Raw genomic sequence first — 20900 nt, 5'->3', positions numbered from 1 at the left:
CAATTTTGTCTTATTCTAAGATGATTACAAGTCAAATTCAATCAATAAAAGTATACTTTTATTATTGAAGTATACTCAGCTGATTCCTTAGAGTATACTCGAAAAAGAATTTAAAACACAAAAGTCTCAGCTTGATCATTTAGTTGAAGTTAGAGAAAATATTCTTAACCATTTAATTAAAGATTCTGTTAATGGTAAAAAATAAGTGATAAATTGAATAACATTCTTAGAAGATGGCTCAATTGTCTTTGTGATGCTCTTCAAGTAAATTCTGATAACTTGGATCTTTTACCTAGTGAAGAATCAAAAAAACGATTTCGTAAAATTGAAAATCTTGAACGTCAATTAAAAGACTAACGATCTTTTCTAGCTGATGCTAAAGTAGCTGGTAAATAATTATGTGAAGTATTAAGTGATCCAATTTTAAAATTAAAAATTCGCGAACAATTTGCAGTTGTCGGTAAACTTTCCACTAATTAAAAAAAGGAATAAGACCGTAAATAAACAGATAATGAGAGTTTGAGAGATGACTAACAATTGGAAGTCTCATGAACTTGAAAACTTCTATAGGGCATGAAGTCATTATGCTATTAGATGAAGATAGACACATACTTTCAAGATCACAGAACACTTCAACGCAATGTAAATAAAATGCAGGCTTAGTGGAGTAGCTTGAAGAAAAGTACTGTTGATAAACACAGAAAATTAAAAACATGTTCTGAAATTTTTAAAGGTCTCGGTTTTTGGTCGTTTACGTCCTTTTCCACTAGTTGTTGCTCCATCACTTGAATCCTTTTCTTCCCCTTAAAATATAAAATATAAAGAATTAACAGAGTATTCATGTATTTAGGTATACCTACTGTTAAGTTTTAATAATTATTTTTAAAATTTTTATTAACTACACTTAACAGCTTGAATAATAGAAGAAAGAATGCCATATTATTTATTTAAGCTTTATTAAATTTTTATTTTAAAAGAGATACATCTAATTATTGGATTACAATAGCTACTCAATAGTACATTCTGTGTAACACTGAAAACATTAAAAATGTATTCTTTATTATTCAAATAATTGATGATCGCTCATAGCAACAAAAGAATTTTCATTTCCTATGTTTTATAAGTGAACGATCATTTTCCCATTCGATCTTATTGAGCTTGAATAGAAAATTTCTGATATAATCTCATTAAATTCAGTTTTTAAAATTGTTGATTAGTTGCCCATTCAATCCTATTCTGCCCGATTAAATCTTATTTATTCCCATTCGGAAATTTTTTTATTCAATAGGAATTACAACTTTTTCTATCGGAATTAATGGGATTGTTTAATAAGGGTGTATTATATCCTCTGAGTCGGGTGTGAGAAGGAGCTAACTTACGAACAGTGTTAACAGAGGTTGCACTATTTAATGAACTTTTCGAGCTTTTTAAACTACTTCTTGATCCTGATTTCTCCACTTCGTTACGCAATGAAGAGCTTTTCTTAATCAAAGACTCAATTTTCTTGTTAGAATCAGTTTTTTTCAATACTTGACGCTTTGGGCTTTTAGATTTCTTCGGTAAGAAACTGAATTTTTTATTATTTATTTGGTTTGAAGACCCTGTTCGAGGTCTAAACTCTTTTAAACAAGCAATCTTATCTTTTGCTATTACTCTTTTCTTATTTTCTTCAGAATCTTCATCAACAAAATGCATCTCAGCTGGAGAACAACATGGAGTATCATGAATATCTGTTTCATAATTTCCCGAAGATTTCTTCAAACCCTTCATCATTTAATTCTTGTTATTGTTTTTTTCCAACCAGCGGAGAAGAAGATGATATATTGATGTTAGTAATAATCTTTCTCTTAAACAATGTAAATTCTTGTGGCGGATTTGTTGACATTTTATCTTCATCAATATCCATTGTAAAATCAATTTACAAAGAATACAGACCCGGTCATATTCAATTCTGAAATTTTCAAATGTCTCAGTTTTTGGTCGTTTATGTCCTTTTCCACTAGTTGTTGCTCTATCACTTGAATCCTCTTCTTCCTCTTAAAATATAAATTTTAAAGAATAACAGATTATTCATATCTATTGTTAAGTTTTAATTCGTAAACGTTCATTCTTATTATCGAGAGCGACTTTATACAACAGCAAAAGACCCGTAGAATTTTGGAGATCTGTACAACACCTATAACTAATGACTGAAGCTTCTTGTCAAGTAATTTTAAGATCTTGAGACAAAATGCCAACAAAATTAGTAGTTCTCGATCCGTGCGATAAAAGTTTCTTATTAAAGTTTCTTACGTTTCACTTTGAAGACGTCTTCGATCTCCAAAACATATAATGAATGTGTTGCTGTAAAAGTGTTTTTAGCATATTTATCAATTAATCTAATTCTTCATTGTCGTGATCGAAAACATCAGTATCTATGTTTAATTGTTGATAAAAAGTATTCAAAGGATCTTTAGTTTTATCTCTTTTGACATTGAAAAGAATATTACCAATTTCCATTTCAATGAACGACTCTGACATTTCACATTATTCCTTGATAATTTAAATTATCAAGGCAAAATTTAAAATTTATAATTAGCTAGAAGTGGCAGCTCTCCTACACCAAATAAATGAAGTACCAGAATATAAAATCTGTTAGAGACATCTTTTAATAATATTCTTTTAGGATTTTCTTGAAAAATCAATTCTAAAGTTCCTTTAAATACTACATAGGTATGTTCAAATTGTTTCTTTGATAACTTATCCAAAGGCATTTTGTTGTTTCAAGTCCAAACTGCTTCATCACTTATTTCATGATATTTATATCAAAAATAAGTCTTTAAATTCTTGAATGGGTTTCTCCAAGTCATAAAAAGTTTTATAAAGGTAATGTATAAAGAATAATCGCTCCTTCACCGCATGAAAATTCATATTAGTTGCATAGTTTGTCGTAAAATAGATGCTGATGATAAATGGTAAATTATGCTATTGAATGAAGACATATACTTTGATTATTACATTTCTTACAAAACCATGGTCCTTTTGGGATTTTCTTAATTTTTGCACATTTTTGATCTGTCCATTTCAAGCATCCTTTACATAAAATGCTTAATGGCTGTAATTTTTTTTTACATATTGCACATTTATATGTTTCAGTCATTTTTTTTTTTATTGGCACTGATAGATTTTAAATATTTCACTGCATCCATCTCAAAATATTCTGAAGTACATTGATGTTGCAACTCGTAATTTCATCTGGTAAATTGTTTACATTTAGGTGTTCAATTTCTTGTTTTGTCACTCTTCTTATTTTATGAATTATTTCATCTTTTATTTTAAATAACTTAAGCCATTCCAAAATATTTTCAATTTGAAGATGAAATGTTAATTTATTAAATATTACACCATTTTTTTCAGTAATTTGTTTTTCGTGAAGAATTGTTGTTGATGAGCCAATTTCTCTTGTATCATTTCCTTTTTCAATCTTCTTTTCTTCAATAGGTTGAAACTCAGATAAAACTGTGTTCGTCTGTTGACTATCTCCATCAGCTACTGCTTCTTCAACTTGTTTCTTTTCTTTTTCTTTGCCTGTTTCAGTTGTCAAATCCGGTAGAACGTCAATTTGTTCATTGTTTTCATCAATTTTATTCTCATGACAAGCTTTCTTTAGCAAACCAATCGCTCTTTTAATTCTCCCTCTCTGCCTTCCTTTCTCTCGAATGGATTCTAATTCTGGTAATGCTACAGTTTTATAATTCGCTGTAACAATGTCTGTAACTGGGTTTTGTTTAACAGCTGTTTCTTCATCAAGATGATTTGTACAAACTACTTCTGCTGCTTTAACCACTTTCTCTTCTCCTTCTTTTCCTGCAGCAGTTTTCAATCCTAATAAAACTTCAATTTGTTTGTAATTTTCATCAACTTTATTTTGAAATATTCTTTTCCTTGGGAAAAAACCACTTGTAGTTTTATTTAACCCTTTTGGATGACCTCGAACTTTTAATGGAGTCGACATATCAATTCCACTAATGATTTTTAGCTCTTCGTCATTTATGTTTTCGTTGATGCTCAAGTCTTTAATTTTAGATGTAATCATACTATCATTATCATATTCATTTAATATTTCTAGTTTCACTGTCAAACCCTGTTTCCATGCATTCTGTATACGTTCTAACACCTCAATTTTTTCCTCAAATAAATTTCCTGTAAAACAACTTCCAATAGATGCCAATTCTTCAGTATGTTGCAGCAAATGCTTGTATCTTTGCGCTACTGTTGTTAATTTTTTTGATTTAGATACGGAAAATGTAATCGATTTATCATGCTCTCTAATCATTGCAGGTGTTTGAGGTGTAAACGAACGACCGTATTGTTTATCATAATGTATAGTCCATTTCAAGTTACACAATTCTTGATTAAATAACTTTACTCCAAAATGTTTCCTTACTGCTAAAATATGGCAGCAAGGCAATTCTATGCTTTGAAAAAAGAAACAAGTGCAACTTGTTGTTGTTATTAATAAATTTGCGCAAAATTCGATTTCGCAGCTCTTTGTTTCTTTATCAATCCTGTGCAGTTTCACTTTCTGATAACATTGAAAGTGGGGTAGCAATTTTCGCATAGCTTGATCTGTTAAATAAGTTTGATATTCCATTAATTCTTCATCCGCTATTTCCGTCACAAATGCCCCTTTGATATGTTGTTGAGCTCTACGTAAATTTGTTTCTTGACATTGTGATTTGTAAAATGCGAAGAATTTCTCACCAAAGCTAATTAAATCATTATTTCGACCACAAACACTTTTGATGTGTCTATTAGTACTTTCTACGATATTGTTAGTTAAATGTCCGGAATTCCCTTCAATCATGTTAAAAACTGTCCAATCTTCTTTACTCGAATGCCAATTTTTATTGTAGTACGTCATAAAAAGTTTCGGAGCTGCATTTTCTAACTTAGAATATAAATCGTTATATACTTCAGATGAAGAACTATAAACCAATTTCTGTAATAGTTCCAAACATGTTTCAGCCGTTTCTTTCTTTACTTGAATTTCCTTTATCTTTCTTGAGAAAGATTGTAAAGTGTGAAATATACATAAATATCGCTTTACGTGTGGTAAAAACTTCTTAAAAGCTTCTCTTTGAGCATGCTGCTTGTCTGACATTATACATTTGATACGGTCACACGCAGAAAGATTCTCCTTCTTGAATGTTTCTTCGATCCAATCGAACGTTGATGCATCTTCTGTTGGTACAATGGCAACTCCAACAATTTCTGATCTTTCAATACCACTTTGCACCAAAAGAAGTATAAGTGTAAATCTTAAGCTGAATAACTTATAGGTACCATCAACAAAAATTATACTTGGCCAAGCTTCCATAGATTTTCTCATATTAGGCGTCGAAAAATATACTCCTTTAAATTTATTATGCTCATCTCTATGAAGAGATATTAAGCAATCTAGAAATGAAAGTTTCTTTTGTAAGAGCGTTTTTATTATTGTCATAAAATAAACGCATTATAAAATTCCATTATGAATATACTACTTCAATAAGTTGTTAAAATAAATCGAAATTGATTATTAATGAATAAGAACAAAATTTAATATTTGATAAACTTTGAATAAACAGAAAAACAATTCAAAATTATTATAATGTTTTTTCTATGTAAAATATCTTGAATATTTAGTAGTATTCAGTATTAATAAATAAACTTACCATGTTCTTTCAATAATTCCAGAAACTTTTCGAGAGAATTGCCGTTGTGGTTTTTTAGTGAAGCCTTTTTATTTTGTAGATCTTTTTGAGAGAGAAAAATTCCATATTTTTCTTGCACATAATTTTTTAATAATGCTATTTTGCCTCCCATTTTCAGCATCAATTTCACTTCTTCGTCAATTGTTGGTGGTAGTTGCCGATTTATAGGATGTGCCCAATAATAATCCTAAAAATTTCATAAATATATTGTAACTTAATTTCGTTTAATCTGTATAACATGGAAAATGCAGATAAAAGAATCATATTTTTAAACCTCAATATTTTCAGGATGATTCTTATGGAGTAGATTTAGGTCATAAATTTCCAGTTTCCCGTTCATTAAGTGCACGCTAATAAATGCAGGACACTCGTAGCAATATGTTCTGAAATCAAGAATTAATATTTTCTATGCTGCACGAAACCTTTTTTACACAATAGTATGTTCACAAACATAAACAAACATGGAAAATTTTCTTGATTTCATTAAAGTAATAGTATTGAAATCTAATCAATTATGTTATTTTCTTCAACAAATTTTTTTTATGAATCGAATATATATACATATATATGAGCTTGAATTTGAAGATGATGATAAAGAACTTAAATATTTATAAACACGATCTTTACTAAAATCAAAAGCATTTTGTTCAGCTGGAGATGCTGATGTGACTATTACAGCTAGCTATATGCTAGTTGCAGCACTTGAAGGTCTTGCTCTTGACTATTAAACAGTTGCACTGGTTTAATAATCTTCTAGCAATAAATAATCCTAGATGACTTATATAACTCCATATTTTACAATCAAAATTTATTACTCCAGCTCATATATATATATATAAACAATTGATTTATAATGAACAATTTGGAATTACCCAAATATCAAAATTGTTGACATTGACTGCTTCCGTCCACTTCCGAAATCCACCTTTAATCGTTTCGAATTGAATAAAATCCGAAGCATAGAATGTCTGGAATGTCAGTATCTTCATGCCATTTTTTCTCCCCATATTTTCGAATAATCCAAAGGTGGAGTTCATTATGTTGTCATCTAACTCTTTTCCCTCTTCAAGGGTTGAGAAATTTTCTCTGCTCAACATAATGCCATACACCTTCTTCTCGATATTTGGAAAATCTAATGGATAAGTATTTCCTTCAAATAATAATTCCAATTCTTCGATAGGTTGTGATATAACAGCTGGTGTAGATATCACTAATTCACTGCTATTTTCATCATCAATAATTATAATGTCATTTTCTTCGTTAATACTGCAGTTACTTGAGATATTTTTTCCTTTATTATGCGGCCTGTTCTTGTTTATGTTAATATTAAAAAAATTATCATAACAGTCTTTAAATTTCTTTTGATGGTTATACCACAATCTATAGCATCTAGTTGTGTATTGCTGCAGCGTTTCGCGATGAGGACTATTATGATTATGTTTTTTTAAAATTTCCCGGCAAACATATAACAATTAAACATATAACAATTAATTTAACGTATATATCTAGAGAGAAAGAGAGAGAGAAAGAGAAAGAGAAGTAGAATTTAATACAGAATATTTTTAATTATCTATTACCTGGTATTTCTTTCGCCTTTTGATTTTGATGTTCTGTTGTCTCCAAAAGTGCATTGAAAAAATACATTGGAATACACTAATAAGTTATTGGCCGGGTTAATTTTTGTGGTGTGTCGCCTTACAAAAATAACTTTTTCTTGACGACAATATTCTTCTATTTTTTTTTTCAATTCTTCGTATGAATTGAAAGAGTCTTTTTCTTTCAGAACGATAATGTTCTTCATTTCACTTCTATACGTAATTTTTATTTTTATGATATGTCAAAATGAACAACCACCAAAAAATGGCGTAAATTGGCATGGTATGACAAATGAAGAGCGTTATAATTACTTGTTACCACCACACTTAGACGCCGCGCTGCAAATTTTCGTTCTAATTAAGTTTGGCACCACTGTATTTGATGACACTTTCTTTGTTTGAATAGTAATTATATTATCGTAAAAATTTATTAGCGAAAGAAGTGAAAATGGAAAAAAATAAATATTCATTGTTGGGATGACTTTTAATACATATAAAGAACTCGATGATTTATTACAGAATTATGAAAAAACAGAAAAATTCAGATTATACGTGAAAGAGAGTAGAACGCTGGAGGTTGCATATAAAAATACGAATATAAAATATAACAAAAAATTAGTTTACTATGAGATTTACTATCATTGTACTTATACCAACAAAGATATAGAAGGGTAAGTAAAAAAGCTTCAAATAGTTCAATAATATTATCATATGCGTGACTGAAGTACATGTCCATATATAAATCATTTTTTTACAGAAACAATGCCAAAAAGTGTGAAGCGTATTTGACTCTACGAGCAATAAACAAAGGAAAACAATTAGAAACAATTGAATGTAATGGAAAACATAACCATGCTCCTCCAAAGGTAAGTAAATTAAAGACAATTATCTATCAAGTGTAGTGATGTAAATAACGTAAATATTTAATGTTTTTCATTTTATTATTTTAGACATTACCTAAACCTAGACGAAAACGTGATGTAGCTAAATTCATGCATGAAGATGATAATGAAGAACCAAGCCCTACAAAAAAATCGAGACTAGAAAAATTCCAAACTTCGGACATCTTCAGCTTACCATCAACTTCGAAAGAATCGGCGGTTTCTGAAGAATTAGTAACTCCCGGAATATCGCCAGCTTTTACCAACTCACCAACTTTGAAAAACTTGTTTTAGTGGGATGATTTACAGTTAGTTGTTGAAGACAACTATCGAATCGACAAAATTTTACCAGAATTAAAGCCTGCTGCAGAAATAAGAGAAGGAGGAGAGGAAGCTCAAGAAACAGTTGGTGAGTCAGAGAAAAAGTCTAACGAAGGAACAGCTATTAAAAAGAAAGCTTGTCATGAGAATAAAATTGATGAAAACAATGAACAAATTGACGTTCTACCGGATTTGACAACTGAAACAGGCAAAGAAAAAGAAAAGAAACAAGTTGAAGAAGCAGTAGCTGATGGAGATAGTCAACAGACGAACACAGTTTTATCTGAGTTTCAACCTATTGAAGAAAAGAAGATTGAAAAAGGAAATGATACAAGAGAAATTGGCTCATCAACAACAATTCTTCACGAAAAACAAATTACTGAAAAAAATGGTGTAATATTTAATAAATTAACATTTCATCTTCAAATTGAAAATATTTTGGAATGGCTTAAGTTATTTAAAATAAAAGATGAAATAATTCATAAAATAAGAAGAGTGACAAAACAAGAAATTGAACACCTAAATGTAAACAATTTACCAGATGAAATTACGAGTTGCAACATCAATGTACTTCAGAATATTTTGAGATGGATGCAGTGAAATATTTAAAATCTATCAGTGCCAATAAAAAAAAAAATGACTGAAACATATAAATGTGCAATATGTAAAAAAAAATTACAGCCATTAAGCATTTTATGTAAAGGATGCTTGAAATGGACAGATCAAAAATGTGCAAAAATTAAGAAAATCCCAAAAGGACCATGGTTTTGTAAGAAATGTAATAATCAAAGTATATGTCTTCATTCAATAGCATAATTTACCATTTATCATCAGCATCTATTTTACGACAAACTATGCAACTAATATGAATTTTCATGCGGTGAAGGAGCGATTATTCTTTATACATTACCTTTATAAAACTTTTTATGACTTGGAGAAACCCATTCAAGAATTTAAAGACTTATTTTTGATATAAATATCATGAAATAAGTGATGAAGCAGTTTGGACTTGAAACAACAAAATGCCTTTGGATAAGTTATCAAAGAAACAATTTGAACATACCTATGTAGTATTTAAAGGAACTTTAGAATTGATTTTTCAAGAAAATCCTAAAAGAATATTATTAAAAGATGTCTCTAACAGATTTTATATTCTGGTACTTCATTTATTTGGTGTAGGAGAGCTGCCACTTCTAGCTAATTATAAATTTTAAATTTTGCCTTGATAATTTAAATTATCAAGGAATAATGTGAAATGTCAGAGTCGTTCATTGAAATGGAAATTGGTAATATTCTTTTCAATGTCAAAAGAGATAAAACTAAAGATCCTTTGAATACTTTTTATCAACAATTAAACATAGATACTGATGTTTTCGATCACGACAATGAAGAATTAGATTAATTGATAAATATGCTAAAAACACTTTTACAGCAACACATTCATTATATGTTTTGGAGATCGAAGACGTCTTCAAAGTGAAACGTAAGAAACTTTAATAAGAAACTTTTATCGCACGGATCGAGAACTACTAATTTTGTTGGCATTTTGTCTCAAGATCTTAAAATTACTTGACAAGAAGCTTCAGTCATTAGTTATAGGTGTTGTACAGATCTCCAAAATTCTACGGGTCTTTTGCTGTTGTATAAAGTCGCTCTCGATAATAAGAATGAACGTTTACGAATTAAAACTTAACAATAGATATGAATAATCTGTTATTCTTTAAAATTTATATTTTAAGAGGAAGAAGAGGATTCAAGTGATAGAGCAACAACTAGTGGAAAAGGACATAAACGACCAAAAACTGAGACATTTGAAAATTTCAGAATTGAATATGACCGGGTCTGTATTCTTTGTAAATTGATTTTACAATGGATATTGATGAAGATAAAATGTCAACAAATCCGCCACAAGAATTTACATTGTTTAAGAGAAAGATTATTACTAACATCAATATATCATCTTCTTCTCCGCTGGTTGGAAAAAAACAATAACAAGAATTAAATGATGAAGGGTTTGAAGAAATCTTCGGGAAATTATGAAACAGATATTCATGATACTCCATGTTGTTCTCCAGCTGAGATGCATTTTGTTGATGAAGATTCTGAAGAAAATAAGAAAAGAGTAATAGCAAAAGATAAGATTGCTTGTTTAAAAGAGTTTAGACCTCGAACAGGGTCTTCAAACCAAATAAATAATAAAAAATTCAGTTTCTTACCGAAGAAATCTAAAAGCCCAAAGCGTCAAGTATTGAAAAAAACTGATTCTAACAAGAAAATTGAGTCTTTGATTAAGAAAAGCTCTTCATTGCGTAACGAAGTGGAGAAATCAGGATCAAGAAGTAGTTTAAAAAGCTCGAAAAGTTCATTAAATAGTGCAACCTCTGTTAACACTGTTCGTAAGTTAGCTCCTTCTCACACCCGACTCAGAGGATATAATACACCCTTATTAAACAATCCCATTAATTCCGATAGAAAAAGTTGTAATTCCTATTGAATAAAAAAATTTCCGAATGGGAATAAATAAGATTTAATCGGGCAGAATAGGATTGAATGGGCAACTAATCAACAATTTTAAAAACTGAATTTAATGAGATTATATCAGAAATTTTCTATTCAAGCTCAATAAGATTGAATGGGAAAATGATCGTTCACTTATAAAACATAGGAATTGTATAATTAAATTTGTCTAGCTTTATACTTTTCGTATTCATTAATAATATTTCTTAACTGATGACAATATACATCCTAGTTACATTATCCTTGTACTCATTTTTTTTTAAATCGGTAATTTCTATTTGATTTTTCCATTAAAAAATAAAAGACAATCTATTGTATTTCAATAGTATTTGGTTGTATACAAATATATGTAATGTCTTCTTCTGAATTTTTTTTTTCAATATTTACTCCGACTAGTTTGCTCAGAATAATAGTAATCGGCTTAGTTTTTGATTCTTCTCGTATTTTTCCGATTTGAATCATGTTCGTTATTACCGAATTTATTGCTAATATTAAAATGTAAAACATCTGTAGCTTGACAAAAGTATGATCATTTATAATTTCAAAATGTAATATCCATCCAGTTGAACCATCTTCTGATACAACATACGTATTATCAGTTTTTTTTTTATTGTATAATAAATACTTTGATAAACAATCCCATTATATATACATTTCTGATATATCATTCTATCTTCGGGTTTCAACGTATAATGTGATTTATTTTTTATTACTGTTACTTTATCTGCTGTACAATAAATATTTTTGATAAATTTTTTGCGACAAACTATTTCCTTACATAAAATCCATGTCCATGATTCTCCATTGTCATTAGAATTTAAAATATCTTCATAATTATTTTTCCTCAATATACAATTTGCTACTTGATCTAGTACACCCTTAGGACTTGTAATGAAAGTTTTTAATTCAAAGATATTGCTTTCGAATGGATAAGCTGAGTTTCCCCACAATGGTCCATTTTTTCGTGTGCTACTTACTATATGAAGTAATGAATGAACATTAAAAGTCATGAATTCATCACCATACAATATTTGGCAATCTTCCACAAATCTTAATAAATCTATTTTACACTGAACGAGATCATCGTCAGTAATACGCATAGAAAGTAATTTATGAACTGATTTGGCTAACAAACAAAAAGACTGTAGAGCTTCATCATCTAATATGCCTGATAAGCACGGAATACTATAATATAAAAGCCAAGACCTCCATTCTGTGGCTTTCCATTTACTTTTATCTGATAACAATCGAGGTACACGATGAATTTCCTTTACTGGATGAATATTAACTAAACGATTATTGATAGTATTACAGTCTGCAGAATTAAGAAAACCTGTACTCGTCCATCTATCCCAGAGTTGCCGTCCAACACCTAATAAAATTCTATGCATGTATTCGCATGGAAATCCCCAAACACAGTCGAACCCTCGTAAATCACTCAATATTGATGAACTTTTTACACCATGAACAATAATTTTGTTTGATTTATTATTAGATTTTTGCTGTCTTACACGTAATTCTATTTCCCTCACATTTTTTAAATAACTTTTATGAGTACGGTCTTCAATAGTTTCTGAGGTTACTAAATATCTCATGCTGCCAATAAAAGCACCGTGTGCATAGCGCCAACTACATCCGTCATATCCATTAAATTGGATTCTATTTTGCATGAATGACCTAGCGACAGAATCAACTGGCATACTTAATACCATGATATAGATAATTTCTTTCTCTTCATTAGCATTCACAATTTCTACTCCACTCTTCATCAGTTTCTTTATCTAATCAACGAAATATTGTAGATATAATTTCATGAAATCAGGAGTTGGTTCAACTGTGGTATACCACAAAGTTTCAAGAAGTATAATTTTAAATCGCAGATTTGCCGGTAGTTCATTAATTATGCACTCCAACGGCCAAAAACTATATTTTCCACTGTGAAATTGTGGAGTGCCATCAGTATTAACATTTAATGTTAATACTATTTTATTAGATGCTTCTTTTGATTTCATAAATTTACAATGGTATCGGTCGCCATCATAGATATCAATGATATCCATATTTTTATCTTCTCGTTTTCTTTTAATACGATCAATATTATCATAAATTTTTGATTGTAAATCAATATTCGACAATAAAGACTTGATTTGGTACTCCAAATCAATAGTCAAAAACCAATTATTAAAAGAAGTACTTAGTATGAATTGCTTTTGCATTCATTACAAGCTACTTTTTTTTTAGTCCTTAGAGTTTTTTTGAAATTGGTTCATAAAGTGCGATATTACAAAATTTACAATGAAATACATAGCTAATGACGCCGTCTGGTGCACTAAATAATTGACTAATTAAATACTTCGAAATGTCGAGATTCTCAAAATCAGGACCCCCTAGTTTCTTCAGCACATCCAGAGTTGCTGTAATTGCTTCATCACTCCAATTAAATCTTAAAGCAAGTGCTAATACTATGTTAAATACTTCCCAAACAAATGCGTTTGATTGTGGAAACATAATCCAAGTACTCAAATAACTATCATCTGAGTCATTATAATTTGCTGGATTATTATTATTCGCAACAACATGTTCAGAACTTGATCGAGGTACATGAGCATCATTATTGTCATTACAGCTACTTTGTAATATTGTGGATTCACTTTCATTATCTTCAGATTCTTCGTCAGAGCTTGATTGAGATTTGCATGGATTGTTATTGTCGCTACAGCTACTCTGAAATCTTGCAAACTCTTGATCTTCATGATTATTTTTGTCATTAGAACTTGACTGCAGAATTTGCTGTTCGTTTTTATTATTACAGCTATTTCTAGATGTTATTGATTCCTCTGCTTCGCTTTCATATTGTTGATCTACGTAAAATAAAGTAAGATAACTTCATCCATATTTATTATTCAGTTTATAATAATGAAGATACATAAAATGATATATAAAAAGTGAATGACATTACCTAAATAACTATTGGATATTCTTGTACCTGTACGTGCTCGCTTTCCACACTGATAAGTCATGATTTTTACACTTTTTTAAATCTAAATCAACGTTGCCATCTCTACAATTTCATTTACCATTTCATTGACTAAATCGTTGCAAAAATCTACGATAATTTTATCAAATGAATAATCAGTACGTTAATGATGATTTAATATTTTTCTTAAATACAATTAATGATGTTACAAATATTTTTAATTAATTACTTGATACCTAAATGATATATTACGAGGTAGATTATTGCAACAATCTAATTAGAAGACAACCTGAATTACTGAATTACTGAACGGCTGCAGCCCCGGCTCACCCTCAAACCTGAGGGAGTCGGGTGTCTGTAGGATAAACCCATCTAGTCAGACCCCAGGTGGGTCGGAGCCCTGGGATCCCTGGCCAGACACTTCTGACGAATTGCAAGATGATAATATTAATAGCTAATAGAATTCATTCGAGGCTTCCATAGATCAATTAGATTTCCAAAATTAAGAAAAGGACAATTGCACTTAAAAATAAAATGGGAAGAAAACGTGTAAACCACTGCAATGATTGTTTCAGTGTCAAAAAAAAATTATGAGAGCGAGAAAGCTGTTAGATTTGGAGGGCTCGATTATTGCTATCATTTAGAATGTTTTGTGAAACTTTAATGTGATTTAGAATTTTTTGGAGTAGGAAAAAAACTTCCTGGATTAAAAATGTAGAAGTCAGAGTCTCGTGAATAAACAACTCGTGAGTAAGTGAGTCTCGTGAATAAACAACAGCCATCGACAAAACTAAATCTTTCATCAGTATCTAAAAAAGTTAAAAAAAAATTAGTTGATCCTGCGTGTGACTTCGATACCTTAACTAATGATTGTCACCACCCGGACTTCGCTGTAACAAGCTTCGAAGATCGTCAAACGATCAAGCTTTAACGGTCGTCAAACTTGATGATTCTTAAATTTATCTAATATTAGCGGGAAAATATATTTGGATTTATAACAATATATGTTCATGATTTTATTTCATTGTAAACCTAAAATAAACCGTTTAACATAATATGGTCATTTTCTTTTCGTTATGCAAAGTGTTTTGTTTCATATCGGTTGATAATAATAAGAAATATTTTTTTAATTTTTACAAGTCCACGGATACACGGTTGAAAAAGATGTTTTTAACGGAAATCTATTAGTCACGGGTTCACGGATACACGGGTACACGGTTGGAAAAGATATTCATATCGAAAATTTTATTTACCACGGGTTCACGGATACACGGGTACGCAGTTGAAGAAAATACATGGACACCCGTGTTTCCGTGTAGGGGCAGTTAAAAAACGGTCATATTTCCCCATGTAGTCATTTCCGTGTTCCCGTGTTTTCCGTGTATGGTCACTCTAGACACTGCGGTATAAGTTAATGTTTAATGTATTTCTTATTTATGTTTGAGTTTTATTTTCATTTTGTATGAAATTGTAAGAATATTAATAAAAGATTGAAACTAAATTATTTCCAGACTAATTTTTATAAATATAAAGTACAAATATTTAAAAATTAATATTATTATTTACTGATATTTAAATTACATATAAATAATTTTTAAATTTAAATTCGATAATTTTTATTAAATGAACATGCAAAGTTCTTCATTATTTTGCACCTGTTAAAAGTTATACAGGTATAAATATTTGGGCCCCCGAGAGCACTTTTCCTCTTCTGCCGCCGTTGGGTGCGACAGAGAGCAAAACATATCTCTCTGCTTCACTCGCACTCACACAAAACTTCTGCGCACGCGCCGAGTATTGTAAAGCGTAATTGCGAGTAAAATACTCACTCCAACCGTAAGTGTGATAAAGACACTATACGGTGAGTAAAGAGGGGATGTTTTGGGCCGATGCTGGTTGCTTCAAAAGTCTTTCTGAGCTCGAAATTTTTCAGCGCGAGAATTTTTCCAAGTTCTACACGCTTTAAATTTTAGAGAAAATTTGTCAATTTTAGGTCCAATGATCATGTATATAGATCGATAGAGAATTAAATTTCCTATCGATCAAGCTATACTTTTTTGGACACTTTTTTCCGATTTTTTTTGCCGAAAAAAAATAATTATGTGGGAGATATAAATTTTTCTCTTCCACATAATTACCTCAAAAGATCTAAAAATGTGCATACATGTTCTTGACATACCGAGAACATGTTTGTCAATTTTCGCACGTTCGTGATGACCGGAAGTCATCCATTTGAAATATAATATATATTTATAAATTTATATAAAATATATTTAAAAAAAAGTAAAGGGCAAAAAAATAATTATTCGGGAGAGAAAAAATTAATTTTTCTTCCATTATTATTTTTTTTGAAATTCAAATTGAATTTCAATTAAATTGAATTTTTCTTCAATATATTTCCTTTTTTTATTTTATCAATCATTTACGTTACTGAATTACTTGCTATTTCTTTAGTTAGTTTGTGTTTTAATTGACTATTAGTAAGACAGTCTTCTAGTATTATCGTAATTATAAATAAAATAAAATATAGTATTTGTATCATTAATTTACGCTTAGTTTAACTTTTCTAATAAAGTTAGTTTCTTCCATCGTGTAATTAAATTTTTTAAACAGGTTTTTTTTAAATAAAATTCTTATTTCAAACTCCTTTTTTCATTAATGACATATTTTTTAAAAAACAAAAAAAATTTTCACACAAATAAATTATATATTGAAGAGAAATAAAATTAGGATCCTATGAAATTTTTATCATTACTCAATTTAGTTCACCCGACAATTAGTTTTAACACAAAAACGTAATTTTTCCATTAAGTATTTTTAATTACTCAAATAAAAATATATTATACGTGTATATAAGTTACATAATAATAAGTATATTTAAAAAAAAAAATAACTTAATTTGTTTTTTTTATTCTAAAGAAGTGACTACACGACAAAATTATTCTCGAGCAATTCAACATACAATTGACTTGTACATTAATAATTTACAAGAGTCCTTGAGAAATGGAAGGTACTTATATAATTTGTCAATTTATTCAATCATTTTATATTAAATTTAAATAATTTGTTATAATATCAATTTATATAGAGGATGACATTGTTAGAATATTTGTGGGCAGTAGTTGAACGCACAAATATTCGACAGGAGCTAAGACAACGTGGCTCATAATTTGGAAGTGTAGAAAACCAAAGTTAGAGAGATACCAGAAAATGTACATTTTCTTAAATATAAATAAAAGTTAGACTTATAACTTCAGGAATGATTTTTGAATTCTTTAATTGACCCTGATTATTTTATTTTAAAATAATTAAATTGACTAGTGATTTATATTAAAATTTATTAATAAATTTATATTCATATTATATTTATATTTAAATTCAGGTAAATTGAGGTATTCATTACAAATACTGATTTATTTTTATAAAAAATTAAGTAATAAAACTTTTTTTTTCGTTGCACGAAAATTGTTTATGTTTATTAAAGAAGAGAATAATACTGACCGACATGATTTGTGAAGTTTTTCAACTTTTTAATAATTCAGTTTTCAAATTTTTTTCACTTGGATTACGTTATTACACTCGTGTTCATTAATGCCTTCCCATTACCATAGGAGAAATTACCGACCGAGACGGTTTTTTTTTTATATGAATTATTCCATCTATTATTTTTCAAATATTCTATGACTAAATTCTCCTCCGGCCCTGCCCCCTCTTAAAAATAAATTTTCCTACTCCAAAACATCTTATTTCCCCTAATTTTAATTATTTCCCCTCATTTTTGACAGCTAACAAACATTTTTGTTTATAAATAATAAACAGTGTACAGTGTCAATTTTATAAATGTAAACATAACTCGTGTTGACATGTATTCGAGAGGCGAGTTATCATAGGATATCTAAAGATTTTTGTAAGTAATTATCAAATTTAAATTTAATTTAATATTACAGGTTATAATGTAATTAAAATATAATTGATATCAATTATATTTTATTATGATTTATCTCAATTTTAGAGCCGGCTTTCAAGTACTCTTTGGAAATTAAGCGATAGTAGTCAAAAAATTGATCAATTATGTGGTACATTCCAATGATAATAAGAAAAAAGAAGCAAAAAGTTATAGTACAAAAAAAATGATTAAAGGTGAATACAAAAAAGGAGATAATTGTGTTATTATCGAAGATGTTATTATCAGTGGAAGTAGTATTTTAGAAAAGACTTAACTCCAGAAGGTTTGAACGTTACTAAAGCATTAGTAATTATAGACCGAGAACAAAGTGGCAAAAAAAATATAGAAAATGCTGGTATTAAAGTAAGAAGTTTGTATACTCTTACCAAGTTAATGAAGTATCTTTTTGAAGCTGTTAAAATTACTTTAGAAACGATTAAAAATGTTTCTCAATACATAAAAGAATATTCAGCGACATTGATAACATTGAATAAAGGTAAAAATTAATATAAATTTTAAAACATTCATAAAAATGAATGATTGATTTTTAAATATTTAATATGTTTACAGAATCATCACATAATCGTTTGATAATGGATTATGCATCTAGATCAAAGCTTACTATGAATCAGCTGGCTGCCAATCTTTTCGAGCTCATGGGAAAAAAAAACAAATCTTTGATTAGCAGCTGACATGACAAAAACTAATGATATTTTAGAATTAGCTGAACTTGCTGGACCCCACATTGTTATTTTAAAAATCCACGTAGACATAATTGATGATTTTTATGAAGCATTAAAACATAAATTTTTGATCATGGAAGACTAAAAATTTTGAGATATCCGTAACACAGTAGCTCTGCAATATTCTAAAGGATTGTATAAAATCTCGGAGTGGGCGGATTTGGTAACTATTCATCCAGTATCTGGTACAGGAGTTTTAGATGGTGTCAAAGAAGCTTCAAAACATATTTACAAAGATCGAGGAAAATTCTTAATCACAGAAACGTAATCACAGAAATGTCATCACTTATTTTTAGTTTTTTTATTTTTTTAGGTAACATTATTCCTTCACTCTCTTTCAGAAGCAGAAATGAAACAGAATTCATTTTTGTTTATAAATAATAAACAGTGTATCTTCAGTGAATTTAAATGTTACATTTATTATAATTATAAAAAATGTTATGACTTCAGTCATAACAATTCATTATTTTTGTTATTTTTCAATATACATATTAATAAATGTTAATGATAATCACAAAAAATACTTTTTATTTTTATTCTTATTTTTATTAATATTTGAAACATAGTACATTCTCATTCTTAAAAAGATCTAATTCTTTTTTGAGAAAAATATCATACGTATTTGCAATGATATGATAAGAAAATTTTTTATTTAATTATTTATACAAAGATATTTTATTTTATTTAATTTCCGGAGTATCTGAAGCTAAATCATGACTTGTAGGAGTGACATTAACATTGACATGTGATTCTCTTCTCGCTGGACCAGCACCAAAACCAAAGGTCAAGAAAGATCTCTGTTTCTGTTGAAGTGCAAGAGGTGCAGGTGTTTTGACAGCTTGTCGATACTCTTCGCTGTTTGACTTGTCGATTCTGGGTGATAACAGGGCTGTACTCGCTAGCTGTGGTACTAGCTGTAGACTTAATATTTCCAGCATCGTCAGAAGTCGGTGGGTCAGTAGGTCTACAACTTCGTCTTCTTGAAGAGTCCTCACTTGCTCGCAAAAGTCTGGCTTCATGTCGTTCTCGTAAGAAGTTTTGTTGTCTATTGCCAAAGATTATTTCACTTTCAGTTTTTTCTCTTCTTGGCCTTGACTATTTCTTTGTGGAGCTTGTGCACCAGATCCTCCACTGCCTGCTCCACTTGAATTCGCAGCTGAATGATGATTAGAAGGTGGCGTAGAAACTTTGTGCTGGTGTCTTGGATCATCTCGAGGGGTTGGTGCCAATGGTCGAGAAGGCGCTTGTGGTTCAATGAGTCTGTGAGGAATGGCAGGTCGTGCTGGAGGTCCAGGTTCAGGTATTTCTCTCTGATTTCTACTTGAAGCTTTTTCTTTATTAGAGTGTGGCTGTTGAGGAATGTCTTGAGTTAACGTTCGCTCTTCCTGGATTTGCTGGAAATTATGACGCAATGTGTCGCCTCCAGGAGATTGAACTATTGATGATGGTTCTCCAACAATAATTTTAAAATTCAAAAGACACTTAAAAATACTTAATACAAACTAAATTTGAATTTATTTAGATAGATAATCATTCTTATCACTTGTTTTTTTATCATTCAATTGTTTATGACATTGATTTATCATAACATGTTGAAAAATATTTTTTAAGATATCTAAAGAAATATTTCACTCGAGTGATATAATGAACAGATCCAATATATATACTAATCTATCTCCTGCTCAAAGAGGCATAATTATTGGACTTTTGGAAGCAGGTAAGAGTGTAGCAGAAGTATCTGCATTATTACAATGCAGTACAAAAAACTGTGAATTTATGGAAAACGAAATATGAAATTGGTAATGAAGCATTATTGGAAGATCATAGAAAAAATAACCATCGGCCTAGAAAAACAACTCATGATGAAAATCAGCAAATGATCGCAAATCTCGTCAACCATCCCTCAGAAACTTCAGCAGATATTGTAGTTCGGACTAGAGTAAATATATCTGATCTGACAGCTCGACGTAGGTTCAAAGAGGCAGGACTGGTGAGCTGCATAGCTGCAAAAAAAACCATCCCTTACAGATGATCATCGAAGAGCTAGAATACAATATGCTCATGATTTTCTAGGATGGGGACAAAATCACTCGGCTCATGTAATTTGGTCAGATGAAAAAGTAAGAAATAACTTAATCCTTTCTCTAATTTTAATTTACTAGAAAAAGCTTTATACATTTCAGCT

At 29.7% G+C, this 20900-nt stretch overlaps 1 pseudogene; it reads left to right on the top strand.

The window, feature by feature from the left end:
* The first annotated feature begins 14266 nt into the window (after positions 1 to 14266).
* Positions 14267 to 19039, top strand: LOC118073093 (uridine 5'-monophosphate synthase-like; annotated as a pseudogene).
* The last annotated feature ends 1861 nt before the right edge of the window (positions 19040 to 20900 follow it).

This window comes from Chelonus insularis, unplaced genomic scaffold (assembly GCF_013357705.1).
Source record: "Chelonus insularis isolate UGA/USDA-ARS -01 unplaced genomic scaffold, ASM1335770v1 contig_98_pilon, whole genome shotgun sequence".
Lineage (NCBI taxonomy): Eukaryota > Metazoa > Arthropoda > Insecta > Hymenoptera > Braconidae > Chelonus > Chelonus insularis.
This window is presented reverse-complemented; position numbering and strand designations above follow the sequence as displayed.